Source organism: Lutjanus erythropterus, chromosome 17, assembly GCF_056507025.1.
Source record: "Lutjanus erythropterus isolate fLutEry1 chromosome 17, fLutEry1.hap2, whole genome shotgun sequence".
Classification (NCBI taxonomy): Eukaryota; Metazoa; Chordata; class Actinopteri; order Lutjaniformes; family Lutjanidae; genus Lutjanus; species Lutjanus erythropterus.
In genome coordinates, this window is record NC_139333.1 from 2,199,981 (window position 1) to 2,227,238 (window position 27,258).

Consider the following 27,258-nt stretch of genomic DNA (forward strand, 5'->3'; position numbering starts at 1 on the left):
CCCTCCTGGGACGCTGAATGGCTGCGCGACTTTTGTTACGGACACAAACGGATAACTTGAAGCCTGGCGAGGAGGATTCTCGCAGGATCTTGCAAATCCAGCTGCCTCGCAAGGTAAGCAAAGATGAGCGATAGACTGAGTCAACTACTACTATTTACTATCATAATTTATTTTGATACGTAAATAACAAACAATGATTAAGACATGGATGTAATTTTGGATGTAAAAAGGTTTCAGAGTGTAAAAAAGCAGCAGATTAGTTATCAAAATTTTTCTCCCGTATTTGGTTTTTTATTTACTTTGAAAATATAAAATATATATGTAACAATAAGAGGATGTTTCAGGATACATCACTGGCCTCTTTCCCCAATGGGAACAAATCTATAGACGATTCAGATCAGACACATCCTGGCTTCTGAAGTGGGGCCACTCACGTCTGAACAGGTGCAGAAACACCTGCAACAGTCTTACAGTGAAATACTTTAAGAAAAACTTTAAACAGTTGGCAAGATTTGAAGATATTATTCTTTGACAAGTTTTGGAGGCTTTCTGCACGCCTGTTTTTTAAATATTTGTTTAGGAAAATACTTTTGTTTCAACAGTCGCAGATTTTTCAGCCATCTGGAGAAAACTTTTTGTTTGTGGATTGCTCTCTGTGAAGTTTGGGTTACTTTTATCATTTATGGATTCAACAATCATGAAGTTTGGAGGGTGTTTCTAACTTCTGTTATTTTATCATCTGTTCCTCTCATATCCAGACAAACTGTCGTATCACTATCCATCCATCCCGGTGTTGTGATACAGTGAACCTTTGGAAAATCTTTAGAAAAACTGCTCCAAGATGAAGAATCAATGTCTTCTCACCCGATCAAGTCAGAAAAAAATAAGTTGCTTTTTCATATTAATGCAAAAATCTTACAAAAATGTAATAGTGACACGAAGCGTTCATGTTCCAGGGATAGTTACCACAGTGTAAACAGTAGAGCAAAATCTCTGATGTTTGACAAACTATATTGACAGTATATATCACCACATCTAACAGCAATGACTCACAGTTACACCCACTACTCCATCACACAAAAGCAGATCAATTTGTGCTCCATGCAAAATGTTACAGGTCCTGAGTGGAGACGGATTAATCAAGAACGAAACTCATTTGCAGCACTACAGACAGATCGGTTTTTAGGACATAAAAATTGCATTTCTGCAGTTCATTTTAGAATTACAATATTATAATTGGTGCAATTTGCACAAAAGTTAGCGTGAAGCTTATTTTCACTCACCTGCTCTTGATCGGTGTGTCACTCCGGGTCCTGGAGAGCCGCAGCTCTGCATATTTCCATCCCCTGCCCACACCTGATGAGCTAATGTAGCCGCTCTCGGCTGATCAAGAGTCAAAATATTAGCATGAAAATAGTGTGGGTGATGCTAACGTGTTAGCAGCAGGATTGACGGTGACCACAGGGATGATTTTTGTGTTCTCATCACTGAACAGGAACGCTGACCAAACTCAAAGTTTGGACACTCATTTAAATTTAGCAGACTTATATTTTTAGCATAATTTTACATTTAAATTAGAGTGTAATGACATAACAGTTATCACAGCTGCATGCGCTGACCTCAGCGAACTTTTGTACTCGTCCATTACTGTGAGAGAAATGAGCAGAGTTACGGATTAAACTTTTTCCCCTGTTTAAAAATCCAAACAAGAGTATGAGAAGTCTCATCTCATGAGTTTCCACTTCAAGCCTGAAGGCAATAACAACTAGAAAATTGTGTAGACGTGTAATAACACACACTGGGTGTAAAGTACATGCACGTCTGCGTACACCTGGAGCACTTGCTCTCATTATTTCAGGACTATCTTGTCAGCAAAAAGTTAATAGAGATCCTGATACAGACACTGTCTTTTCCTATCCAGTCACTTCCAGTCCACTACTCATACTCTCTCGGTGAATACAGACACGGAATGACCTCTGGAATTATGGGAAATAATGACAAAATGTGGAACAGAGGAACGAGGTTTCAAAGTGGATGTGGCGTTAAATGAAAGGGAGGGAAGAGGAGGAGCAGAGAAGAGGATGAAGAGGTCAGAGAGGAAGAGGGAGATGGGATGATGAAGGGAAAATGATGGAAAAGTTGAAGGAGAAAAGAAGAAGAAAGGGCGAGGAAGACAGAGGAGGGTTCTCTGCGGCGTTCACAAAGAAGACTTTAAGAGACCTTTTTAACGCGGCCTGGAGTCGAGTTTAAGACCAATTTATAGACGAAAATAAAAGAAGCAAAGCTCTCGGCTGCGGCGGGTTTTCAGAGCGAACAGGTAATTAAAGCTGCGAGGCGATAAATGGGCAGAATAACAGAGAGGACAGCAGGTTAACCCTCAGGCGTCCAGCTCAGGTCAGATCTGACTCCACAAATATAATTGTCTTATTATCTAAAAAGAAGTTTGAGATCTTACCTAAAAATTTGATAGTTTGTTAATAGACTTTTCTTCTATAAATCCACGCCTCGTCTCTGGTTCCTTAACTCAAACTTGAGCTGATAAATCTTTCCAGGTTAAACTAATGACCTGAGAAAAACGACAGTCGAGCTGCAGATCTTCAACTGGATCTGAAGCCAGCAGACACTGTGGGGGCCGAGCTCTCAGATGGAAGAAATTAAATTTATTTAGCCTTTTTAGCCGTTTTTATGCCTGAACTCTTCCAGACATTTGTGCAACAATCATGTCAACGGAATTTCAAACCTGTGATGGCATTTTCCACTTTAATATATTAACTGAGGAAGGGTTACAGGATGAATCGATCATTAATAAATATGCAGCCTACAATTCAGAACCCTTTTCTGTGGCCAACACATACTGTGCACTAGATCATTAATCAATTCATTCAATAACTGCAAACTATTTTCATGATCAATTAATCGGTTTGAGTAATTTTTCATGAAATGAAGTCAAAATTCTCTGATTTCAGTTTAGATTTAAATGTGAATATTTTCTGTTTTCTTTCCTCCTCTCTGACAGTAAACTGAATATCTTTGTGTTCTGGACAAAACAAGACATTTGACAGAAAACAGACTGTTTTCTGACACTTTATAGACCAAATAACTAATGGATTAATTGAGAAATCAATCAACAGATAAATCAAAGGTGAAAATAACGGTGAGTTGCAGCTCTATTCTGCACACAGTCCATATATCCAGTAATAAGATCTACTAACCTTTTTATTCCCCACACTGATTTAATTGTACAAAAGCAGCAAAAGGTCTTAACAAAAGCTATTTTCTGGAGCTGGTAATGGACTAATAGCGACTTCTGCACCTGAAATGTAGCTGGACACACACACACACACACACACACACACACACACACACACACACACACATACACACACACTCCCAACTGGTCTTAATTTTGTTGTAGCAACCTCACCTAATAACATATTCCCTGTGCACGGCTGCTGTGTTGCAATGTAATTATTTTTTAATAGTTTTGTTTTATCGCAGGTGTCTGGTAAAAGGTTAGCCTATAATAAATAAATGATTAATGGATTCTCTCCTCTTCTCTCTCTCTCTCTCTCTCTCTGTTTACACACCAGCCTCGCTCAGCCCGTCCACAGCAGCGGCTCGGCAGATGTATAAAAGCACGTTTCTTTCAAATTCATCTCGGTGTGATGTGACACGACAGGAGGAGAAGGAAAGGGGGGCAAAGTGTTCTCTTAACTTTCAGAGGTAAAAAGAACAGAGAGAGTCGAGCTTCTGAGGGGCTCTTGGCTGTAATTGGGTTTTTCTGCAGTAATCCAGCTCTGACGGCTACTTATCCTTCACGGAACAAGCAGCAGCCATCTTGGTAATGAGAGGCCACACCGCTAACTCTGACATCTAATGGTTTTGTCTTATGAAGCGGAGTTGTTTTAATGACACCGGGAAGTCCTCACCTCCAGTTTCTGACCTCAGAAGCATCTCTTTTTATTTATTAATAACTTTTTTGTAAAATTTTACTTTTTACATACCACATGAGAAAACACACATTCCGCAGTCGAACTCAAACGTCTAAATGACTAACAGCGTATTTTATTTTCCTCTCTCAAGTGCAGGGTTTTGAAAGGATAGTTCACACTGTGTGCTGCATTCAGGAGCTCTTTTCATTTTGGCCGAAATCTCATTTTACTTTCTTACTGTTCGCAGGGCATCAACTTGATGAACGGGTACAGCTAAAGTTTATCTCAAAAAGTATTTGATTTACTACTTTTATATCCTGAGAGGCAATGAAATGCTGCTGAAATAAAACTAGAAATATATGACTGGACTTTTTGTAATGGTCAAGTGTTGAAAAAGCAAAGAAAAAAAATCACAAATTGTAATAATGAATTGCAATACAGACACAATGGGCACCAAAGTATCAGACTGGTTAATAAGAGTATCAGCCCTAAAGTCCACCACTTATAATTAGACCTGCAACGATTAATCAATCATAAATTGATTATTAAATTAATTGCCAACTATTTTAATGATCAATTAATTGGTTTGAGTCTTTTTTTTTTTTTTTTATAAAAAAAGAAAATTCTCTGATTCCAGCTTCTTAAATGTAAATATTTTCTGGTTTCTTTTCTCCTCTCTGACAGTAAACTGAATATCTTTGAGTTACGGACAAAACAAGACATTTGAGGACGTCATCTTGGACTTTGAGAGACCTTTTTTTGATCTTTTATGAACCAAACAACTAATTGATTAATCCAAAATAAAGAAAAAATCACTTTAATCAACAATGAAAATAATCATTAGTTGCAGCCCTGCTTATAATTCTTTTATAAACCTTGTTATATGTTGTCGAGCATGACTAGAGACATTTATAAATAGCTTTAACCTCATGAATGCATGATTATGAATGAGCTTATAATGCATTATAGGAATTACCTCCATGAAAATGTCACACTTTGGCATCAAGATATGAAGCATTATGAATGCTGAACTTATAACAGCCAACATTATGAACACCACTCGTATCAGTAATGATAATACTACCACATGTCCATCATTTATGATTTATAAACCTTGTTATTAGTTGTTGTGCATGATTATAAACATGTATACATTTCTAAAACCTTATAAATATGTTACAGTGTCATATGAAAATGTTCATAATGCATTAGAATATGACCTTCATAGAAAGTATCATCTACTTTCAAACACTTTGGCATGGAGCTATGAAGCATTATGAATGCTATGCTATAAGTTGTCATGCATGATTATAAGCGTTTGTAAAGAGTATTATAAAGTCTTAGAGATGCATTATAATGTCTTATTAATATCTTTTATATTACTTTTTACATAGCACATAAGGAAAATATATATTAAGAGTGTAAATTGCCTGCATGAGTGATATGAGGTTTAACACATCCTGCGGTCATGAAACTCAACTTCCTGTGTGAATAACAGTGAAATATTCACCCAAAAAATGTCCCAAAATTGCAGCAACACTGTATTTTTTTTCCAAGCAGCACAATGGAGGTTCAGAGAAAAAAGGAGAAGAGGAAAAAGACCGCAGAGATTACTGGACACAAGACTTTCTCTAGGCTCTTATTGACAGAGCTATTCAATAAAATGGCCTCCATCATTTTGTGAATAGCAGTTAGTGGAATCTAGAGAACTGCTTCAAAAATCAGGGGAGGAATAAAAAAAAAAACAAAACACCCAAGCAGCAAAAGAGCCGACTCAACCAGTGATTTAATGGTGAAACGAAAATGGGTTTCAGAAGGTAATTTTCCTAATTTTCCTCTGTGGCTCATGCATGAAACAGGAGGAGAAGAAGTTTTTTCACACAGAGACTTTGAGGCAATGATTGTTTATCTGCTGTTCTGTCCTGAAGTGAGAGATGGACACTTAAACCTGCCCTCAGGGTCCAGTCACAAGTCAAAGATATTTACAGGATGGTGTCAAATGTTACCGTACAATCTCACAGCATGTTGATTAATTCATTTTATTACAACACAACGTACACAAAGATATATTTTGGTAAAGATTTGGCCGCATTACATTTTCTGGTTTCTAAGTCGTTTCTGTCAGTAAACTGAAGATGTTTGGGTTGGGGGCAAAACAAGACTTTTGAGGATGTGATTCTGGGCTTTGGTCAATAAAGTGGTGAAAAAAAAAAAAAAAAAAAGGTAAATGATATTATAGAAAACTTCTGATGAATTATATTTTAATGTATTTGAAATTATGGAAGAGGTAAATAAACATTTCCAGTTTCAGGTGGTGTTTTTATTGAGCATCATGTTCCCATGTTGAGATTCTGCCTCAGTCTCACTCTGGTGGTATTTTTAGTTCGCTCACCAAGCTGGAGCAAACCTGTTCAGGCTTTTTCCTTTTGAAGGGAACAAAAAACATGCTTGAAGATTTCTCTCCATTGATTTCTCTTCAGACTTTAATTGCATTCAACCTGACATCCTTTCACACAGACAGCTGAGATTTTTTTACATTGGTTCTAGTATTGTTTGTTGCTTAATTGATTTTTTTTGACACACAGAGCAGAGGGTCCCAGTGAATGGTCCTCTGACTGGTACGCTCTCGTCTTCCACGGGGTCTCCTCAGGGCAGCGTCTTTTTCTGGCTTTCATTTGACTTGTTCACAAACAACTGGAAGACTTTACAGGGTCAGTCTGTTCTGTTTGTAGATGACTCAGTAGTGGTCAGAGTCAAGACTAACGAGATGTTCACTGACTTCTGCAAGAGACCTAATAAACTTCTCTTTGATGCCAATACTGATTTTATTTACTAAAAGTTAAAACAAAGACGCTCAAAAGTTTTAACATACTAACATTAATAAAATTAACTGTTGAAGGGGTTCCATGTATATTTCTTTTCTTCTTTTCTGTTCATTTAAAAATCTCAGTGTGAACTTAATCTTTTTATTAGATGTGGAAAACTGACCCTTCAGAGCCCCGCCTCTAACTGTAACTACGGGCCGTAGGCCTGTCGAGCTTTGCATTTCACTTCATGTTGAAGCACTGAGCAGGAGGCTCAGAGATGAGCGATACATAAGCTGCGAATGTTAGCATGTCTGGCTGATTAAGCAACCAGCTGTGTCGCCCCCTGCTGGACACTAGAATGAACACCCACTTCTTTTTTACAGTCTGTTCTTCCATCAAGGTTCATTCCATCAGCTTGTGGCATTTTAAATAAAATCTGTCAGTCAAATTGCCCCTCAGGAACATTTTAGTTCTATTCCATCTGAAAACCACATTTCCCACCAGCCCATCTGCCTCTTTAGCCCCCCCTATTAAAATGAAGAAAACGTACATGCTGGAAGTGAGCTTCACTCCCTCCATCACTGTTTCTGAAATACTGTCTCTGCATTTTTACTTTTATTTTCAGCCTGTTTCAACTTGTCTTTAATAAAAAGTAATTAATTTTGTTATGAACTAATTTATCTGCCTGATATCTCAAAGATATTCATTTTGAGTGAAATTTCTTAATCATCAAGCTGCAGAGGGAACATGTTAAATTAATTCATTTCTTTAGCAAAATATTTCACTTTTGATTTATGCGACGAGCAGCGAGAAAACTGAAGAGATGTGGCGATTGACAGCAAGAACAAAAAAATATGATTGCGAGAGGAATAATTAAAAAACATGATTAAAAACAGGATGAGAGGTAACAGAGTGTGGTGCAGAAGGAATAAGCCACACACACACACACACAAAGAGGCACAGATTAGCGAGCTCTCTGTGAGGCTGATTGATAAAAGACCTGACGACCCTGATCATTTAACGCCTCTCACACACAAACATGGAAAGTACACAGTAACTGCTAATCCACTTCTGCTCGCTCTGTGACACTCTGTGTGTTTATCAGGGGTTTGGTTTCAGCTGCAGTGGAGACACTCTGACAGAACTAAGTCTGGTCTGAGCAGCCTGTCGCCTTGAATCCGGCTGCGAAGTCTGATTCTGTCGGGACCTCTGACTCCCCAAATGACAAAAGTTTGCATCTTTTGCATCAGCTGCTGAGATCAGGTCATTCTCTTTCATTTACAGTCCTCAGAGAACTTGTACATGCTTTTATTTTTTGCGGGCTCCCTTTACTCAGAGCATCTCCAGAGCAGAATGCTGCTCACTTTTCCTACAAGAGTCTATTTTCATTTAAACACATTTATTTTTTTAGATAAAAGACTCCAAAGAAAAAGAAAATGTGATCATTTTGATCTATTTCAGCCACAGGCGTTCACACAGAAATTGACACTTATGCTGTTACCTTTGCACAGTTGAAGATGCATCTTGGTTGCTTAGCAACTATCACTGTCTCTGTCGATCAAAACTTCACAAGAAGTCTCAATGTCCAAGTTCTCAACATGAATAAAATATACATGATTAATTAGACTAACACATTAAAATAATCAGAGATTCACAATAAAGGAGGGGGGGAAGTACGCTCACTTATTACAATCAGCAGTATTTCTAACTTTTTTGGGTTTTATTTTTGTACTTGTTTCCAGCCTCTTCCCATAGGTCGTGATGGTTTTAGGTGGAAATTGAACTGTTTCTCACTTTGAGTAATTCTAGATTTATCTAACATTTGAATCGGATCACTGATGGTTAATATCCTACGGAAAAATACTTCTGTGAATAGAAATAATTGTTTTTATTTCATTTAAGAACAACACAAACCAAGAGAATAAATGCACAGATCTCTTAGTCTGATATTTATCATGAGAGTTTGGAAGTCACATGTGAAAGTGATTGCTAATGGCTGTTCTAGTAGTGTTAACATTTGCATTGTTTAACTATTTTAACTTTTTATCTGTTTGATGATGTCTTTTTTAACCTTTGCTTTGTACTGTCCATTATGATGTCCTTTAAACTTTAGTATCATCTTCTGTGCCGTCTGTTTGTGTGTTTGACTTTGTCTTTTTGTATTGTTCTGTGTGCTGTTTACCGCTGTGTTACTTTTGACCTGCGAAATAGTCGCCCTCTGGGATCATAACAAAGTTGATTGTAAGACACAAACTAACAGAAGGGATTAGAGATGACACTTAGAGATAACTGATGTACACATAGAGGAAATGAAGAGGATGGATGGAAAGATGACAAGGAGGATGATGAGGAGAGGAGAGGACTGGAGGATGGATGGATGGATGGATGGATGGATGGATGGATGGATGGATGGATGGATGGATGGATGGATGGAGTGACTGCTGGTGTATGAACAGCAGCTGCAAGAGTCTCACACGCACACTCGGGTTCTTCAGCAGTCTGGCAGCTACTGGACTCATTCATCTGCAGCTGAACCTCCTTCAGGCTGGGATTGTGTATGTGTGTGTGTGTGTGTGTGTGTGTGTGTGTGTGTGTGTGTGTGTGTGTGTGTGTGTCTGGCAGAGGTTTCCAACACAAAATTTATCAGAAACGCAGACCACTCAGAAGGAGAAACTGATATGATTTTCTGTTTTCACAAATTAATTCCAACTGTGGTGAATCAAGTGCTGTTCAGATGGAAATGGGCAGCAGTGAAAACGTCTCTAAAGATGGTGGCAGGAAAACAAAACCTGAAATCTACAACTTCAGAGGACAGGACTGAGGATCAGACTAGTGACACACATAAATAAATTCCGGATAGTGACTCCAAGAAGCTGCAACATTCCCACCCTGTGAACACAACGCATTACATCTCCACATCTCACTCATTTCTTTGGATTATTATTTTTGCACATTGCACAAATATTTTACACCCAGAGCTTGGTGCTGCTCAAAATTTCTGCTTGTTAAAAGGAAGTTTTTCCCCACCACTGTTGCTGCTGTTGCTGTAAGTAACATTATTAAATGTACGGTCTGCATCTGCTTTTTATGAAAAGTTTTAGCAGTTTTTTTTTATAATTTGGTATTAATTGTTGCATAATGTTACTTGACTTTTTATCACTCTGTTTATTGTTATGCACCAAAATACCAACGTGAATTCTTTCTGTTGTAAATGGAAATGGAAATACAACATAATGGAAGAAAAAAGAGAGAAGGAAGAGGAAAGAAAAGGGGATGAAGGAAGAGAATGAAAGAAAGAGAAGTAAATCAAAGAGAAATGTGGCTATCAAGTCAAGATGGACTGACTCTTTTCTTTATGTATATAATAAAGTCCTTATAATTACACATAAACCAACCATCAACTGTTCCATGAGTAACATTTCAAAGAAAAGGGGCGTTAAGTTGCTTTCAGTTTCATAGTCTGAAAGGTTTCAAGTGTTGGAGTAAATGAAAAACTACTTGGCAATGAACCTGTGTTTGTCTTAAGGACGTGGGCAGAGGAAACGTCAGCAGAATCAAACGGGATCATCCTCTCGGGAACAAGAATGTGATAAATAAATACTCTCCTGCCCTTTGGAGTTCGATTTTATGTGTAGGAGGGGAAATTTTAACCCAGTGGTGTTGGTGGAGGAAGAATCAGGATCTCCTGCAGATCATGAGTAATTTGATGGAAATACGGCTGATAATTATTCCTCATCATGGATCAAATTTATGCTCAAGAGACATTGAAATGTACCTGAATATAAAAAAACACATAAAAACCTCTTTCCTCTAACTGAAACTTGTGTCTCATTTGAAGTTAAATATAGAAGTAGAATAGCAAACAATCATCATTTTCTTATTATTGAAGGATCAGTTTCAAGTTGGCTCCACCGCCAACATAACCAAGCTCTCAAACCACCTCCACGTTAGCAGATTATTTGTTGACAGCATGCAGAAGTTCAGCCCTTGTTAATCAGATTTTGATCTCCTACACATCTGTATTACAGGTGTGCATATAGATTATGCATAATAATAAGTAAAAGCGGAAAATTCTGCCTAAAAGGTGTTTAAACCTTCGCTTCTGGACTTCTCACTGCATCAGGAAAAAATAGTCCTTTTCTTAGAAATAGGCAGAGGAAGGTCTCTCACCAAGTTACAGTCTGTTCACACATTAGAAATGCAAAATGATTAACACATGTAAATTGCTTCAGATGTGGTGTATAGTGAATATATGTATGAAAACGAACACTAATGAGTGCTGACGTGACAGCTCTCGGAATATGAAGTGACAATCCTAGCAGCATGCACGTACGTACTCCAGCATTATGCCACTATGAACACACGCTCGTGACATTAGGAGTGGGCGTCTCACTGTGAGTGAAATGCCAGCACCTGCTGTGTGAGTGCACGCTGTCGACGCTGGTGGTAAACTACAGTAATGATCTGTCACATATTTCCTGACACAAAGACACAGACAGACGGCAGCAGCTTTAAAATCAACTGACATTTCAGTTAAAAGCTACAAACGGCACATAAACCAACAGAAAAATGAGGTTATTCCATCGAATACTGACGGTCAGACCACGAGGAGGCGATGAGAGATTCATCAGGAGAGATAAAGCTTATGCATGTTCCATTACACAATAAAAGCTTTTGCTATTTTTCAAATAAATTAAAGACTTTTGCTGTGGAATTAAGCTCAAATGCCTCCTTAAATAAGAGGCACTTGAGCTGCCTCATTACTATAATAATCACTGCGATGTGTCAGATACAGTATGTTTTTGCTAATGTGCTCCTTAATTTAGATAATTGCACATAAATCAGAACGTGTTTTTATGTCAACTGCTTCATTTTAGAAAAGCCAGAGCTCCATCGTCAAAGCTGTCAGGAGTCAAAGAATCAGCTTTTCCTTCAAATTTACTCAAAAACTGATGATATCACCAAGTCTAAAGAAAGACTGAGGCCTTCACTTTTTATTCTGTTATCTTATTTAATCTGAATGTTTGTTCAAACATGGAGAAAAATGAAATATTCTTCTGTTTTGCATTTTAATTCCAATTGTAATCATATGTTCAAATTCAAAATTTAAAGTTGATGTATTTAACAGAGCATCTCAATTTGTTCTCACTGTGGTCCAGCTTGACTTATCACATGCTTGACTCATCATTAAATTAAGATATACTTTTACATTTTCACTTTTACACATTACATGATACAGGTTTCAAACAAATGATGTGTTAATTTGCATTTTTTCAACCTGAGCTTTTTGATAAATTGAGAGGCCTAAGAAAGACCATAAAAACTGCTTTTGCATTGAATCGAGTTTGAACAATTTTTTACTTACAAATCGAAATTAATAAAACCGATCTGGATTGAGCTGGATTATAACCTCAACTCAACCTCAGATCAGTCCTCACCATCAAGCACCTGCTGTTCTTTCAAGAAGTGCTTCTGATATACATATACAGCACTGTAAAGTTAGTCTTGTTATGGGATGAATTGGGAATAAGAATAGAGACAGAACACCAACAAACAGGCCTGAGGACTGTTGAAACATGTATTCCTGAAAGATTTTTAAGTTTCAACAGGTCAAAGCAAACACAAACTGCACAACTAAGTCAGAACTTAGAGGTGGAAACTGGCAATTAGTCACTTCATATATGACCTGTAATTAATGGCATTTACAGCAGATATCACCATAGCAACAACATCTGACAAGTAGCACTGAACTGTGATTATGCACAGCATTGGGTAATGCATGTGGATAATTGTAATTTACATATTCATATTCACAGCACCGCTGCAGGTCAGATGATTTTGTTTTCTCAGGGTTAACAGGGTTGTGAGTCCCATTTAAAGATTTCCTTTACCGCTGGATTCAACAACATGTTTGAGTCCATGAATGTCTGTGAATCAGCCTTCAGGGTGCAAACTATTTGACTTAGAACAGCCCGTCCTTGGCTAAAGTGTAGACACACGAGGAAGGACAAGACGCCGTCTGATCACAGCAGTTGAAAGGAAAGTAAGGACGCTCACACAGCAATGTCTCTCTTTAAAAGACTGAGCTGAGTGAAGGAGAGACGGAGGCAGTCAGACCTGTTTCTCTCCAACTCCTAAACTTATTTTGACTTTATATAACGTCATGTAGATTAGGTGCCATTAAATCAGATCAACAGAATATATAACACACTCTTCCAGCAGCCAACACTGTATTTCAAGCAGATGATTCATATTCAGATGATTGTTATGCTAATAATGGATATATTATTCACTGTTTGGAAAGAATACAAAGAAATGCATTTGCGTATTTTGTTGCCTGCCAACAGACCACACAATCAGGAGACAAACACCATCAGACCAGTGTTCTTCAGCTTCTGACCAACTTATAACTCTAACAAAGTTGTTTTTAATACCCCAAGTGTATTTATTTATTTGCATTTTGTAAAACAGAGCTATGTGCTCTATACTGCCATTTTTCTTTAAGGAAATCTTTGAGAATATGATGTATAATCAGTTTTTCATTTGATGAAGTGTGCATCAGACTGGGAGATCTGGGAGACCGTCAGTTGTCAGTTTGACGACAGGGACCACAGTACCGAGGCAGGTTACCACAGGCTAAGTCAGCTAATAAACAATGATGGAGAGAGTACTGACAATACTGTACTGCACTGCTAAAGTATTACTCAATTACAAGTAAAGGTACTGGTGTTAGAAGTAAAAGTATAAGTTACTTTTACCTGTTGATGTCACAGTCACCTCTCCAAACTAGGGTTGTAAAGTTTGTGTGTTTTCCTGAACCAACAGTTGAAAACACTAACAACTGATGAAACATTAATAATTTATAAGATACAAAACACATTTTCCTCATTTTCAAATCTTTTTTTGTCATCTTTTCTCATTTTAAGTCAAATGTGTGTTTTGTTTTGTTTTTCATTTGTATCTCATTGTTTTCGTTGATCCATTTGAGATCAGATCAGCTGATTGGCTGCTAAAATGCAGCTATGATTTTAAAAGTAACCAAGTAGATTACATGTTGTAATGCATACTTACGTACGAGTAGAAGTACAGAACTAAAAGTATCCAAAATAAAACTACTTAATTACTGATATTTGTGTATTTGTAAGTAGTTACTTCGACCCCTGCTAAAAAGACCATTAGCTGCGCTGCTAACAGAGCTAACTAGCTAATGCCAGCTACAGCCAACAGCAAATAGTGGCTAGCCTTACTTTAGCAACAAGAATACTAGCATACCGCTATCTGTCCATCTGCAAATCAACTCTGTACTGTACTTTGTTGTTAAACTGGCCTTATAACATTTAATGACATCCAAATGTTAGCACTTTAGTTGAGGTCATGACACTATTAGAAAAGCATTTGTCATGACAGTTATGACAAATCCATAAAATACCACTTAAGCTGAGGTCAAGGAAACTATTCCTGACACACTTACAATGGTTTCATGACAGCCTGTGTCAAAAGCAGACACATATGACAGTTTAATGTAACGTTAGAACATAAAGCTTAACAGTGTCTTTATGTTTGATAAGGTCAACAATGTCAACTTTGCATTAAAAATGACATAATTGAATGAATGACACTTAATGAGTTAGTGACTTAGTTATGACGGTGACATGTCGGTCTTATGCACACCCATTCAAATGAAGTGTTACCCTGTTCTTTATATAGTTTATATAGTCAAACATGCATAATGTGCAGTATACTAATAATGGTAATAACTCGTAAATATGTAATATAGTGCAATTATAACAATTCATTGCATGAAAGTCAATATATTAGATTACACATGAAACGCATGAATGATCTACTTCACAAGTACTCTTTTCTAATAATGCTTTCTGATTCAACACATTATTACTTTGAAATAAAATGTCTAAATGCAAATGTTGTTGCTGGAAAAAAGGGACAACCTGTTTCTCAGTCATTTCATTAAAATGATTAAAATAAAAAATGTTTTAACAGAAAAATATAGATAGGGAGAGGTGTTTTCAGGAAATATATATTGACATTGACAAGTACTGACATTTTATTGCAAAGTTTTTGCTCAACTGAGTTGTTTGATGTGACAGACATTACAGATGTGTGTCTTCCTGGTTGTGAGACTGTCAGCGTGGACAAAGATGGAGACAACAGAAGAGAAAGACAAATGGAGAGAGTGTGACGGTTATGGAAAACACAAAGAAGCAGGAAACAGAGGGAGGATGTCCCGTCCTAATCAGTCTTGTCAGCCGCTCCTGCCTTTTCATCCAGATAATGCACCTCCACCCAAGGTGAAGACATCACCTCTGACGAACCCCGCGCTCGCTGCCAGATTAATTTCTGCAGACTATCCCTTTAAGTGCCACTACCCCCGAACATTAATCCAAGCCTAAGATCGAGAGATGGCGTCTTCACCAAAAACCCCACAACAACAAACACGACCGTTTATATCGAGAGCGATGCCGGTGTCTCCCAAGCACCACATAAATCGTCAGCGTCCTTCAAGGCGCGGTGGAGGAGGAGAGCGGCGACGGCTTATTAAACAATCCAAGTGGCACTTTTGTTTCTCAATGAATGTCATTGTTTCCGCGTTTTGGAGGTTTTTAAGCGACGATGGGAGCGTTTAATGCACTCAGAAACCCTGTTAAACTGCCATCGGTTCAGTCAGCTGCTCTGTCACAAGGTCGACAGCTCAAATAGCCGTCCAGGGTGATCAAAGTGAAGGAGAAACACTCCTGCTGCTCTCTATAATTATCTTTGAGCTGCCTTTAAGACAGACTGAATCCACAACTGCTGTGGCCACTGCATGATTGACTGGATTACCTGCTTAACATTTGATTAAACTGAAGAGCAAACCACAATCACATAGATTTTGGTCAATCCAGGGTCAAGTGTGAAGGTTTGGTGTCTTTTTGCCCATTACTGAAGAGGGATGGGGACTGATAATATTTTATTGATGATCATGCATTAAACAGTTCTACTTATTGTCCCAGTTCTTTAACGATTCCCTGACTGATTCCTGATCAGTTTTCAGGTTTACAGTGACAACACAACTATTTCTTTATCTTTGAGTCTTAACTATTTATGTGCACAATTAGTCAACTATATTATTAAAGGCTGGCATCAGAAATATTAGCCGGTTAAACTCGTTATGAATATTTTTCTCACGTACAGTAAGAGTTAACTTATGCAGCCGCCCACCTCAAGCCTTGGCTGCAGCTCCAGCAGACAGCAGCTCCGCTCACCCAGCGTTTGGAAGGATAACATAAAATGCTCAAAAGACACTGAGCAAAGTGTTACACATTTCAGCGGCTAGGTTCCAGATTACTTAATCCAGACAGCATTTTTATGAGGACAAGTTTTAATATCTTTCCTGTCTGCTCTAGTGGCTGGTTGCAGAGACCTGACCAGTGCACAGCATCTGTGGCTTGATGGGAACAGGGTGGGATGGATGTCATTCCTCTGGGATCGGGACGGGACAAACACAAAATAAATGTTCAGACACAAAAAAGTAGAGTGAAAATCCACTCCTGTGTCACCCTACAGTCCATAGAAACTGCTGGAACTGGTTAGCCTGAGAGCTAGCTGCAATAATAATCTGTCTGTAATCATCTAAAATGGGTGGCATGAGAGAATCTATGTACAGCATTTCTTAAATTTAGGTTTTCTAAGTGAAGAATAATTCAAAGCGACTGTCAAAAACGTGCCAGCCTCGATAAAAGGAAGGAAGGTTCAGAGACATACAATTCCAGTGGATTGGACCATTTGGAACAGGTTCTCAAATGGAACCGGTTCTTGATTTCCACCCCTAATGATGGTTTGCTAAATGTGCCACAGCTTCCTATTGGATAATAAGTTAAAAAAAGAAAGACACATGCGAACATGTCAGAACAACATCCATGTATGTTCACTTACATGCAGCACAGAGAAGCATGATTCCATCTTTAGCGCTGACTGACATCTTCATAAAAATTACATGAAAATGTTAATGTGGACTTGTGGGTCAATTGATAAGCTCGGAGGCATACGATTCCAGTGGATCGGATAATTCCTCTATTAATGACCTAACAGCTATCATTTTTCGAAACCCCATCAGATTTTAGACTGACTTTCCTCCTGCCAGGCAGCCGCTGGTGTCGGTTCATTCAGTTCAAATGTAAATCAACTTACAGAGAGAAAGTGTACTGGAAACCCATGATAATTTAAATTAACGTTATGATATTCAGTAACTGTTGTATTCAAGGTCAGAACCATAGAAAGAAAGAAGGAAGGATTTTTAGTTGGCGATCAACTTTCTGCCAGTCCACAAACTGATCAATAAATAGTTCCTTCACCACTTCCACGTCTTTTTTTGAGTTGTGGGATCAAATGTCAAAATTTAGTTGTCAGCATAAAAGCTTTCAGTGTCCTAATGTCGGCAGCTGTTGGAGGATCCATGAACGCATCAACAGGAAACACCGTATTTAAAAAGGTCCCCACCTGGAAATGTGTCACCATGTAATGATAATGTAACTCCGACAAAAACCATAAAAACTGAATAAATGTGTTCTGTGATGGATTACCCCTCGAAACCAAATCTGATGTCTTTGCAATTCAAATACTGTTTTCACTTTGAGGTTTTGTCAGTGAGCCAAAAGCTCTGCCAAGCAATTTGAGAATAAAAAAGTCAGACCAAGTCGACAGGGCAGAAACTTTTTTTTTTTTAAACTACTGTGTTTGAATGTTATCACTTTAAGATGTGTTCTGCAAATATAAAAAAGGAAAAAAAATCAGTCCAAAGACTCATGAAACATAAATGAAGCTGTGCTCCAGCGCGGGGAACAGTTCACATTAATTAGTTAATATTTGGCATTTAACATTTTTAGGAAATGGAGCTAGAAATGTCACTTTTTTCATCTCCTGCTCTGTTTGGTATCCAACATTTTTTTTTCTTTCTTGCCAAGCAATTAGGTTTTACTGTGAAAGCATTAGCAAATGGGGTCAGAAAAATCAATCTGAACAACACTGTGTAATGAAAAAAATAGTGCCGGTGATAATGCTTAACATAATGGAAGGCCATAAGTGGTAATCTACATAAATTATTCAAAATGCTTAAGATGAGGGAGGCATTTAACCTCTGGCTGCTGCAGCAGGCAGAGGGCTGGTCACACTGGGCAGTAACTGGTCAGGAACAGTGTGTACGACTGTGTGTGTTACTGACTGACAGAGTGCACAGCCAAGCTCATAGTTAATTTTATTCAGAAATATTGTTGCTATTATTAGCCCAGGGCGATCTTTTAAAACAGTGGTTGAAAATGAAGCACATCTGTGAGGTAAAGGGGCGTTAGATCAGTGGGAACGTCTGCTGACATCACCAGGTCGAAAGGTGAGATATTTCTAAGGGCCCCTTCACACCACTAAGGTCACTGCTCAACTGCTGGGTATTCAGACATCAGCATCACCGGTTCCTCCATGATCGATTCATTCCTACCTGTTATGTCTTCTATTTCCACCATCCCCTCTGTTTGATTGGCCAAAGCCAGGTGGCAACCCTCAGCATGGTGATCTCTGAGCAACAGAACGAGATTTTCTCACCTCAAGCCATGATGATTGCAACCACTTCCCCTCTGCAAGCTGCAGCATGGCAATGTGTAAAAGCTGAAAGAAATCGGTGTCTGTAATTGTGTTACTTTTAATCTTAACAGAGTAGAAAAAGGTGAACTAATGAAAAAAGTTGGTTTGGCAGTTGCAGTCGGGTTCGCTGTGGTCTCCAGTTGACAGCGCTATTTGTAACTAAGTGTAATCTGTGTATTGTAGCGTTATCTGCATTGTGTTTTGAAGAAGAAGCCCACATCATGGATATCTCTGGAGGCGATCTCCATTTATTTCTGAAAACGAGGTAAATAACAAAATCCTCAGTCAACTGCGACCATGTAACTCGAGCCCCTACACAAATTAAATGACACAGGAATATGTTAGCATATCACACAATAACTTTAAGCTAAAACTTAAACTTATAAAGATGGTTTAACAGCACTACAGATGGAAATTACTACAAGAACAATGTCGCTTACCTCACCCATGAGTACAACAGCAAAAGGGAAGAACACTGAGTCTCAAACGTTCCACGTATTGACTATGGAGGCCGAAACATGTCAGGTTATAAGTATTTAAACTAATTTTGAGGTGCAAAAGAGGCGTGAGACAACACAACAGTACACGGGTCACTGTTGTTTCTAACCACACACAGAGCTGATAACATCATTGATTTATAACACGGCTTTTTATATGTTCCTGGATGAACGGGATTTCTCTCCTGCATGTGTCTGTGTGTGTACTGAGTGCATGCAGCTCTGTGTCAGCGCTGTAAAAAGTGTCAGCTCGTCTATCCCCGTCTCTCTGCTTACAGCAGCTAACAGATGTCTGGTTTGTCATTTAACACAAACAGCAGCGAAGATGAAACTCAGCAGCATCCTACCGGCTTAAGTTAAATTCTAACACGAGCTGAGACTGAAACTGTCTGAAAACGAAGGGTGCACTGCACAACACAAGACAAAACACAACACGCCACAACTGCACCACCGCACAATAATCATCTTATTTTGATTATCATGTTTCAATTATCTTGGGGAGCCAAAATAATAGTGTCGTATTTGATGAAATGGTAATGAGAATGTGTAGCTGTGGAAGTATTTATTTAAAAAAAAAAAAAAAAAGAATCAAACAAACACAAACTGATTGAAATGCTTGGAAGTACAAGAGCAACTGTACCGAGCTACAAAGTTACAGGGGAGAGGATGGTACAAAGCGTGGGCGTGGCCTATGAGTGCAGGGCTCCAGCTCACGTTCAGGAGCCTTTGTCTGGGCTGGAGGTTCAAACTCGTGGTGGTCAAGCAAAGCTAACTTTTTAGGGTCATCGTTTTGTATTACAACAAAAAGAACAGTGTTCAAATTTCTACAGGCTAAAAACTGAGTGCATTTAAAGAAAGTCAAGGAGAAGAACCTACATTTCAGTTTTATGCACTAATAATTTGAGCACGGTCAAAAACCAGTAACTGTGTGTGTGTTTTAATGTGTGTGTGTGATGCATAATGGAGTGAAACCGCAGGAGAGGGCTTTGAAACAAGGCCAGACAAGACGTCACATCATGCTGAAAATGTATTCGCCTGCAACAGACAGAGCAACATCAAAGGACACAGAGAGACAGAGAGTTAAGGGAAAGAGAGACCGTACTCTCCTCTTCCCTCTGTCATGTATTCCCATCTTTTCATTTAATCATTCTTGTTTGCAAGTCTGACTCACAGTTTCTCTCCGTTTCCCAGTCTCTCTCTCTCTCTCTCCCACTCTTTCCATCCTTTCCTGCATGCTCACTCGCTCGCCCACTCCGTCTTTTCATAGTCCGTCCATTTATCCATCTGTCTTCTTGTTGAGCTTTGACATCCCTTCACCTCCAGTAATCATACTAAAGGCTAAATTCACTGAAGACCACCGGATGCTGTACGCCAGTGTCGCTGGTCAGGTGCGTGTGTGTGTGTCTGGAGACAGAGGCCAGGCATGTTATGACACACAGGGCTTTTCCGTCACCCGAATTACACACCGCTGAATAATATGTATGAGTATATGTGTCATCCTCCAGACTGCATTTAATTTAAACATACTGAAAAATAAAAAGACTGCTGGCCTGCTGCACAGGAAGTAGAACAAGTGGTAGACGAAAGCTGAACATCCCTGAAATGAGGCTCTCTGCTACGTCTTAATTGGAGCCTGGTCTCATCAAATGGTGTGTAATTAACATAAGTCATTTCAGGTGCCATCACAAGGCCATTTTTGCATGTCATTTCACCATATTTATCTGTACCAATTCTGCAGAAACGTGTCACTTTATGTGTGAATGTCATACAGAATAAAAATGTCACGTGACGTAAGATAGACCGTCTTCGAGACAATGTCATGATTACGTCACGGTCTCAGCTGGAGGCAAAACTAAGGAAAAACTAGAGGCAAATGTAGAGTAATAGGCCACATAGTCGAGCTAAAATGTCACCTTGCTGAGGTTTTTGTCTAGTTTGAAGTAAGTGTGTTTTACAATGAATTAATTTTGTAAAAGAGAGAAACTTGAATTCAGGAGGTGTATGTTTGTATTTTTCTGTTTAATGAGGAAAAAAAGAGTAAGAAAATTTCCTTTTCCTGGCATTTTGTGTTTATTTTGCTTATTAAATAGTCTGAGAAGTCTGAGACTGAGGGGACAACAAAGGACAACACAACACAACATGCAGACTAAATGTACTGTAAAGATAAGTTAACAGGATATGCTTGGCTAATATGCTTGTTGTGTTACGGCTCAGATTTCATTTATTTGACAGCTGAGAAGGAACCAAACTGCTGTTAACTTGATATAATTGTATCACATCATTTTGGTCAGTACAGGTCAGAATTTCAGCAACATTTTTATGTCTTTCTCTCGCCAGTCTGAACAAATATACTTTAGTTAAAATTCAGGGATATCAGATCTAAAGATCAAAATTTTGTTAAAGCAAACTGGAAGCGATTGACAGTCTGGAGTACTCTGAAGCGCTGAAAAACTTCTTTGAAATGCATTTAATCATTGGAATGTTTTTTTTTTTTTAAGGGACACACTCTGAGCATATCTGAAATGAAGGGGACTCACTACAGACACTTTTGCATCACTCAGGAACAGCAGGGCACTCACATCAGGTGGAAATGAAGCGCTGCCAGATGTGTATTCTGATATGTTTGCCTTGAACCATCTGGGACTTATCTTAAATTGATCTCGTCTATAAATGAGTTGATTTAGTAGAAAGGCAGGGAAAATTCTCTGTATTTGCCTGAGGGAGACCGGTCCTTAGCAACTTAACACTTTACTAGTTTGAAGTATAACTTGTATCCAGTCCAGAATCAATAAGCATAATTAAAAACCATTAGAAAACAGATGTTTCTGTTGAGAAATCACTTCCAATGATAGTAACAGTTTCTGACTCAAAGCCAGCTTTCAATACCAGACACTAGAAGCAGCCACATCCTCGTACTAGATAATTATATCAAACGTGCTGTAATCATAAAAAGGGACTCCTTAAGCACATCCTGCTGTCCAAAGGCCTTGGGAGAGGAGTGGAATCACTGGCACCATGACCAAGTTCTGCAGGCCAAGTTCTAGCCTCAAGCAAAAGCCCACACAGAAGGTCTAGGATGGGCTTCTCGCAACAGCAAGAGACTGGAAGTTCTTGGTTGACTTCAGGAGACAACTGAGGTTCCCACCCTACCGCCGCAGCTACCACACGCGGGCCAGAACTTATGGAAATGGAAACCAAGCAAGTGGTTTTGCTAGAGCGAAGTGTCTCCTGTGAAGATCAGATGAAGGAAGCGTAAGAAAGGAAGAGAGTCAGGTATGCAGGTCTGGTGGTCGATTGTCGGAGGAATGTGTGGAAAGACCTGTGAGCCGGTTGAAATGGGCTGCAGGGGCTGTGCAGGCCAGCCTTTACAAGGGTAACATAACTACTCTGGTCTCTTTAATATTTTGGGGTTAGTTAGACTATCTCATCCTTGTAAAGCTGCTGTAGCAGAGCATTTGCTAAACTGAAGTGAGGACTCACAGTTTATGCTGTTCACCTGCTAGCCATGTAACTTAGCAACAGCTAAGGTAGGTGTTTGCAGTACAGTTTAATTTGAAAGTAGTGGGAGTGAAATTTATATAGGAACCTAGATGATCGAAATTATAATTTTGGAATTGGCTCTTGATGCCCAACCCCCGTCTCTACACTGGCTGCCGGGACTATTGGAGACATGTGGGCTGCAAAGAAGAAGAGCCTGCAGAAACACCTCGGAAGCCACTGAAAAGGCTTCCCATTGGCTCTGGGTAAAGACAGTATCTGATGTTAATTCCAGAAACACCTGATGCCCCCAGGTTCATCAATGACCTGTATAACCTCAGTTCATTTTCTTGGCGTTTTCATTTGACAGACATACTAACATGTCCTGCATGCGTCTATGATGTGCAACGTTAGACAGTGATTCACCAGCATTATTAGAGCTTTGTACAAGCATGCTGCATGTTTAGTGGCTCACTGATTTGCTTCTTAGGTGTCTAAATTTGGTATCAAATGATGGGGTCAATTGGGTCTGTGCCATTAAAGTTCAATATGCAGCCCTCTAGTAAGGAATATATAATATCTACACAGTAATACCATGAACACCTCATATTATAAACTAACAGTTGTTATTAACATTTGAAATTTTAACATCATTCACTTCTGAGTGAAAATGAGGGTTTAAAAGTGATTTGAACACACTTCACCTCATTATATGATCATTCTGGAGCAGATTTGAATTGTTTAATTGATGTCCTCTGTTCCATCTGCTCTACTGTCTTTCAGGTTGAGCTGATAGTTTCCCAGGCTGAGCATAAACTAAATCAAATATGCCCACAGTGTGCATAAAGCCAGTTCTTAGCCAGCTGGTTCTAACGGCCCTGAGACCCGCAGAACCAGCACATGTGAAAAAAATCTACATCCAGATTGAATTAAATGGATGGTAGATCATTTGGATTTTGGTTGCTGAAGGCCACAAACACACACACTCCAGTCCTTTCTCTGGTAGATTTGATTAGTTGTATATCGGTCCATCTGTCTGTCTCACACACACAGTTAGGAATCAAATGAAGCAGACCTCATAAACATTTACAACACGCACTCACGCTGACAAAACATCCACACAAACACACTGGTTCTCCTCCTCAATCTGTATCAAAGAAACACACACACACACAAACACACACACACACTCTGACAGATAAATATGGATTTATGTCACTGCAGGCCTACATTTTTCAAACACACACACACCCAGCTGCAAATGAGCACCGCGGTCACGCCACACAAACAAGAAAAACAAGATTTCATCGAGTCACAATACAGAAACCAGTCTGCAGTTTGTGCAGAGAGCAGCGGTTTAATGCTCGACGCCTTTTCAAACAAGTTTATACAGCCAGACAGTGCGCTGGTCTGTTGCAAAGCCTTACACTCAACACACAAGGAAGAGGCAAAGAAACACTGCAGCAAAATGACAGGCTGCTCTCACAAAAATATCACATCTCCTTCAAGAGAAAATCCACCCAAAATACACAAGTTGCAGCGCCGGGCGTGCTCTCAGTGCATCCTTTTGATGGATATCGGTTTTTCATATTTGTTTGGTTCTCGTCTGGACGATGGACGCTCTGTACCTGCCAAAATTCAACACATTTCTCTGCCAACTAGATGTTTATGATTGTACTGGACTCCAAGTGATGGCTGATTAGCTGCCAACTCACTGCCACACTCTTCAAAACGCTTCTACATGACACCAAGAGGCACTTATGTAGGCTTTTAACGAGGAACCTGCTTAGAGCTATGTGAGACTCTGTTCTCTAGAACCGTGGTTCTCATGTTTGAGGTCAATGCTGTGGTAATCTGAGGGGTCAGGAGATTAGTTATCAGCCTAACAAAGTCATCAACACTTTAATCTGGAAACCATCCACTGACACTCGAGTGGAAGCTGGACCAATCAGTGTCATTTGGGAAGGTTTAACCAATATAATCAGTTTCAGCCACTTGAAATTTTGTGTTTTTAAGCATGATTTTTCAGCCGTGTGGAATAAAAGGCGTCATTTTGATAAAGATTTAAGACCTTGTTAAGACTGCAGGGTTCCTACACCTTTTCCAAAGGCAAATTTAAGCACTTCAAGGTGCATTTTCGAGCTTTTCCAGCATTTTACCGTGGCAGTAAATCACATATTTATATACAAATACTCAAAATGATTATTTCACTTTAAAGTGAAGTGAAAGTGTTGTGAAATGTGTCACCTGTCTGTAAAAAAGACTTGGCGTCCTGTATAACCTGGCTCAGTGAATATCCAGCTTATTTTATTTAGTTATCGAAAAAGCAGGTAATGCAATGGACTAGTTGCACAGCAGACATTTTGACATGTCAAACCAGAGAACCCACAGTTGATTAATGATCGTTGCATCCCACTTAGGGGAAGTCCTTCTTTTGTGCATGCTGGCTCACTGTCACTGTTACTCAGACACTTAATAACAGTAATTACCGATCAGTTCCATTAAGTTCACCTCTGTATTTTCCTGCTCCGACAACCAGTCCATTGCAATTCCAAGCACTTTATCCAAAATCCAAGCACTTTTCAATTTCAATGCAGTGTTTTCAAGGAACTCCAGCGCCTTTACAAACCCTGAGACTGACAGCCCAAATATGTTTGACATAATAAGATTCTATCAAAGTCTGAACAGCAAAAAATTGGGTCCAAGCAACATTTGGAGGTGGTTTGACATGCGATTCGATCAAATTTCTACAGATCCGTCTCAGTCCATAAGCTCTGGATGCTCAAATTGGATTTCAAAGTGTCTTTTGCGTCACCTGCAACATGACACACAATAACAACAGTAGATCCAGAGTAATGGAAGTGCATCAGAGCATCAGTTGTTTCGAGGCTTGATAATGGATCTCCATTTTCCTCGCCTCTTGGAAAGTCACCAGAGTACATACTTACTGACGCCTGTGTCATGACCACAGAAACCAACACAGGTAGGTTGGTGATGTGTGGATCCACAAATCTGATCTGATCACTCGTAATAGTTTCCTGCTGAGACAAAGTAGAGGTGTAACATCAGCATGTGGGTGGTTGCTGGTGAAAGATCACACCGATGCAGATTGTGGTTTGGGGTGGATGTTAAAGACTCAGAGAAAATGTGGTTAGTTGTTGAAATATTCTTTGTTGTGCCACAGGGCATCGCAAGGCAAAGATGTCCTTTTGACACAGACCTGCCAAGTGAGTGGACTGGAAAGCCGAGCATGCACACAGACTGTAATGTGGTTGAGGCTGCATGGTGAGCGCTGCCTGTAAACTCACTTCTCCGCTGGAAAGATATTATCTTCTCACATAACACTGTTATAATATCTCAAATGTAGCTCTTGAAAATGTTTCAGTTTTCGTCATAATATTTTTTGGCTGCTCTCATCATTGGTCACCACAGCGGATCATCACTGGGTCCCGTCCAACACTGAATGGGAATCTATTTTATGATCTGCATACTTAATTTGGTGTAGGTTTTTTATGGCCTTCCTGATGCAACCGTCCCTATTTATCCAGGCTTGGACCACAAATTAGGAATGCACTGGCTTGTGCAACCCAGGTCTTGAAGTTCCTCAGTGTTCCCAACACGAGATGGATGACAAGGAAGTAGCAACTTCTCAAATCTGTTATTGGAAACATTTATTTATATTTATTAGCACTTATCAAATAACAACTACAACTAAAGTTACTTGTCACGTTTAATCCAGGGCTGCAACATCTATAAAGTTTCAAAATACTAAAAAAAAAAAAAAAACGTAATAAACTAAGAAAAGCAGAGAAACTCCATTCTGCCACTTTGAGTTTATTCAACTCAATGTTCAGGTTTAGGTTCAGGCTTGGTTAAACCACTTTCCTGTAATATCCCACAGAATCACCCAAAAACTCCCAACTCTGTCCTGCATAAAGCATATTTTGTTTTGTGCATCATAATTAGAGTGCACTGAGTGAATGCCCTGAAGCTGATTCTGTTTACATCTTGACTTGTTCATCTGAAAACATTTTCTAACTCACTGACCAGGTTTTTGGAAATAGACCCTGTGACCACATGAGCAGAAAGTGGGCAGAGGATCCTTCCACTGTGTTTCCTCATCACGCCCAGACACTCCAGCCTGTGTTTTGAGGCTGACAAAAAAAAAGAACTCTCCCTAAAAAAACAAAAAAAAAGCAGTGAAGAGGAGAGGGTCAGTTAGCGGACATTCTTGACAGCACCCAGAGGATGTTATCATTGGATCTGGGTGCGTATTCTGGTTCAGAACCATCAGCATCGCCGTGACACGAAGCCTGTTTGGGTGTAGAAGCTCAGCCAGGCATTCTGCGAGTCCTTCACAGCCGCTCAGTGTCACTTGGCTTCTTTCTGTTCACACTTTGTTGGAAAAGTGCTGAGCAAACACTGACGTACAAAGCCAAAGGTTGACTTTATTATCTCATTAACTTTATTTTTGAAGGACTTTTTTGAAGCCAAAGTCTAATGGGCTTTACTTAGAATAAAAATGGCAAGAAGAGCAGAAGATGTGCATGCAAATACTGCCAAAGGAAAAATGCCAAATAAAAAAAAGACTTATGTGAACTACATCAACATAAAACACTTCTAAAACATATACAGAGAAGAACATTTCAGCAGATTTAAAGGATTAAGGATTATTTGATGCCCTCAGAATTTTGTATTTCTTCATCCAAATTCCTGTTGAGTTTGAATTTAAACTACTAAGTCCTGCTGATATTCTCTGATCCAATTTCAACAGTGCCAACCCTAGACCAACCTTCTACCTCTATTTTGACATTTTAAGAATAGCTTTGCTAAAGCAACTCGCCTGTTAATTCCAGCTTGTTAGAGGTTTTATTGTACACTTGACACTGAAACATACCCATGTTCTTATTTGAA

The 27,258-nt window shown here is 39.1% G+C and overlaps 1 protein-coding gene across 2 annotated transcripts in view; it reads right to left on the reverse strand.

The window, feature by feature from the left end:
• The window catches only part of LOC146311513 (glutamate receptor ionotropic, delta-1-like), a 679,669-nt gene that overhangs the window by 585,088 nt on the left and 67,323 nt on the right, over positions 1-27,258 (reverse strand). The window lies entirely within an intron of this gene.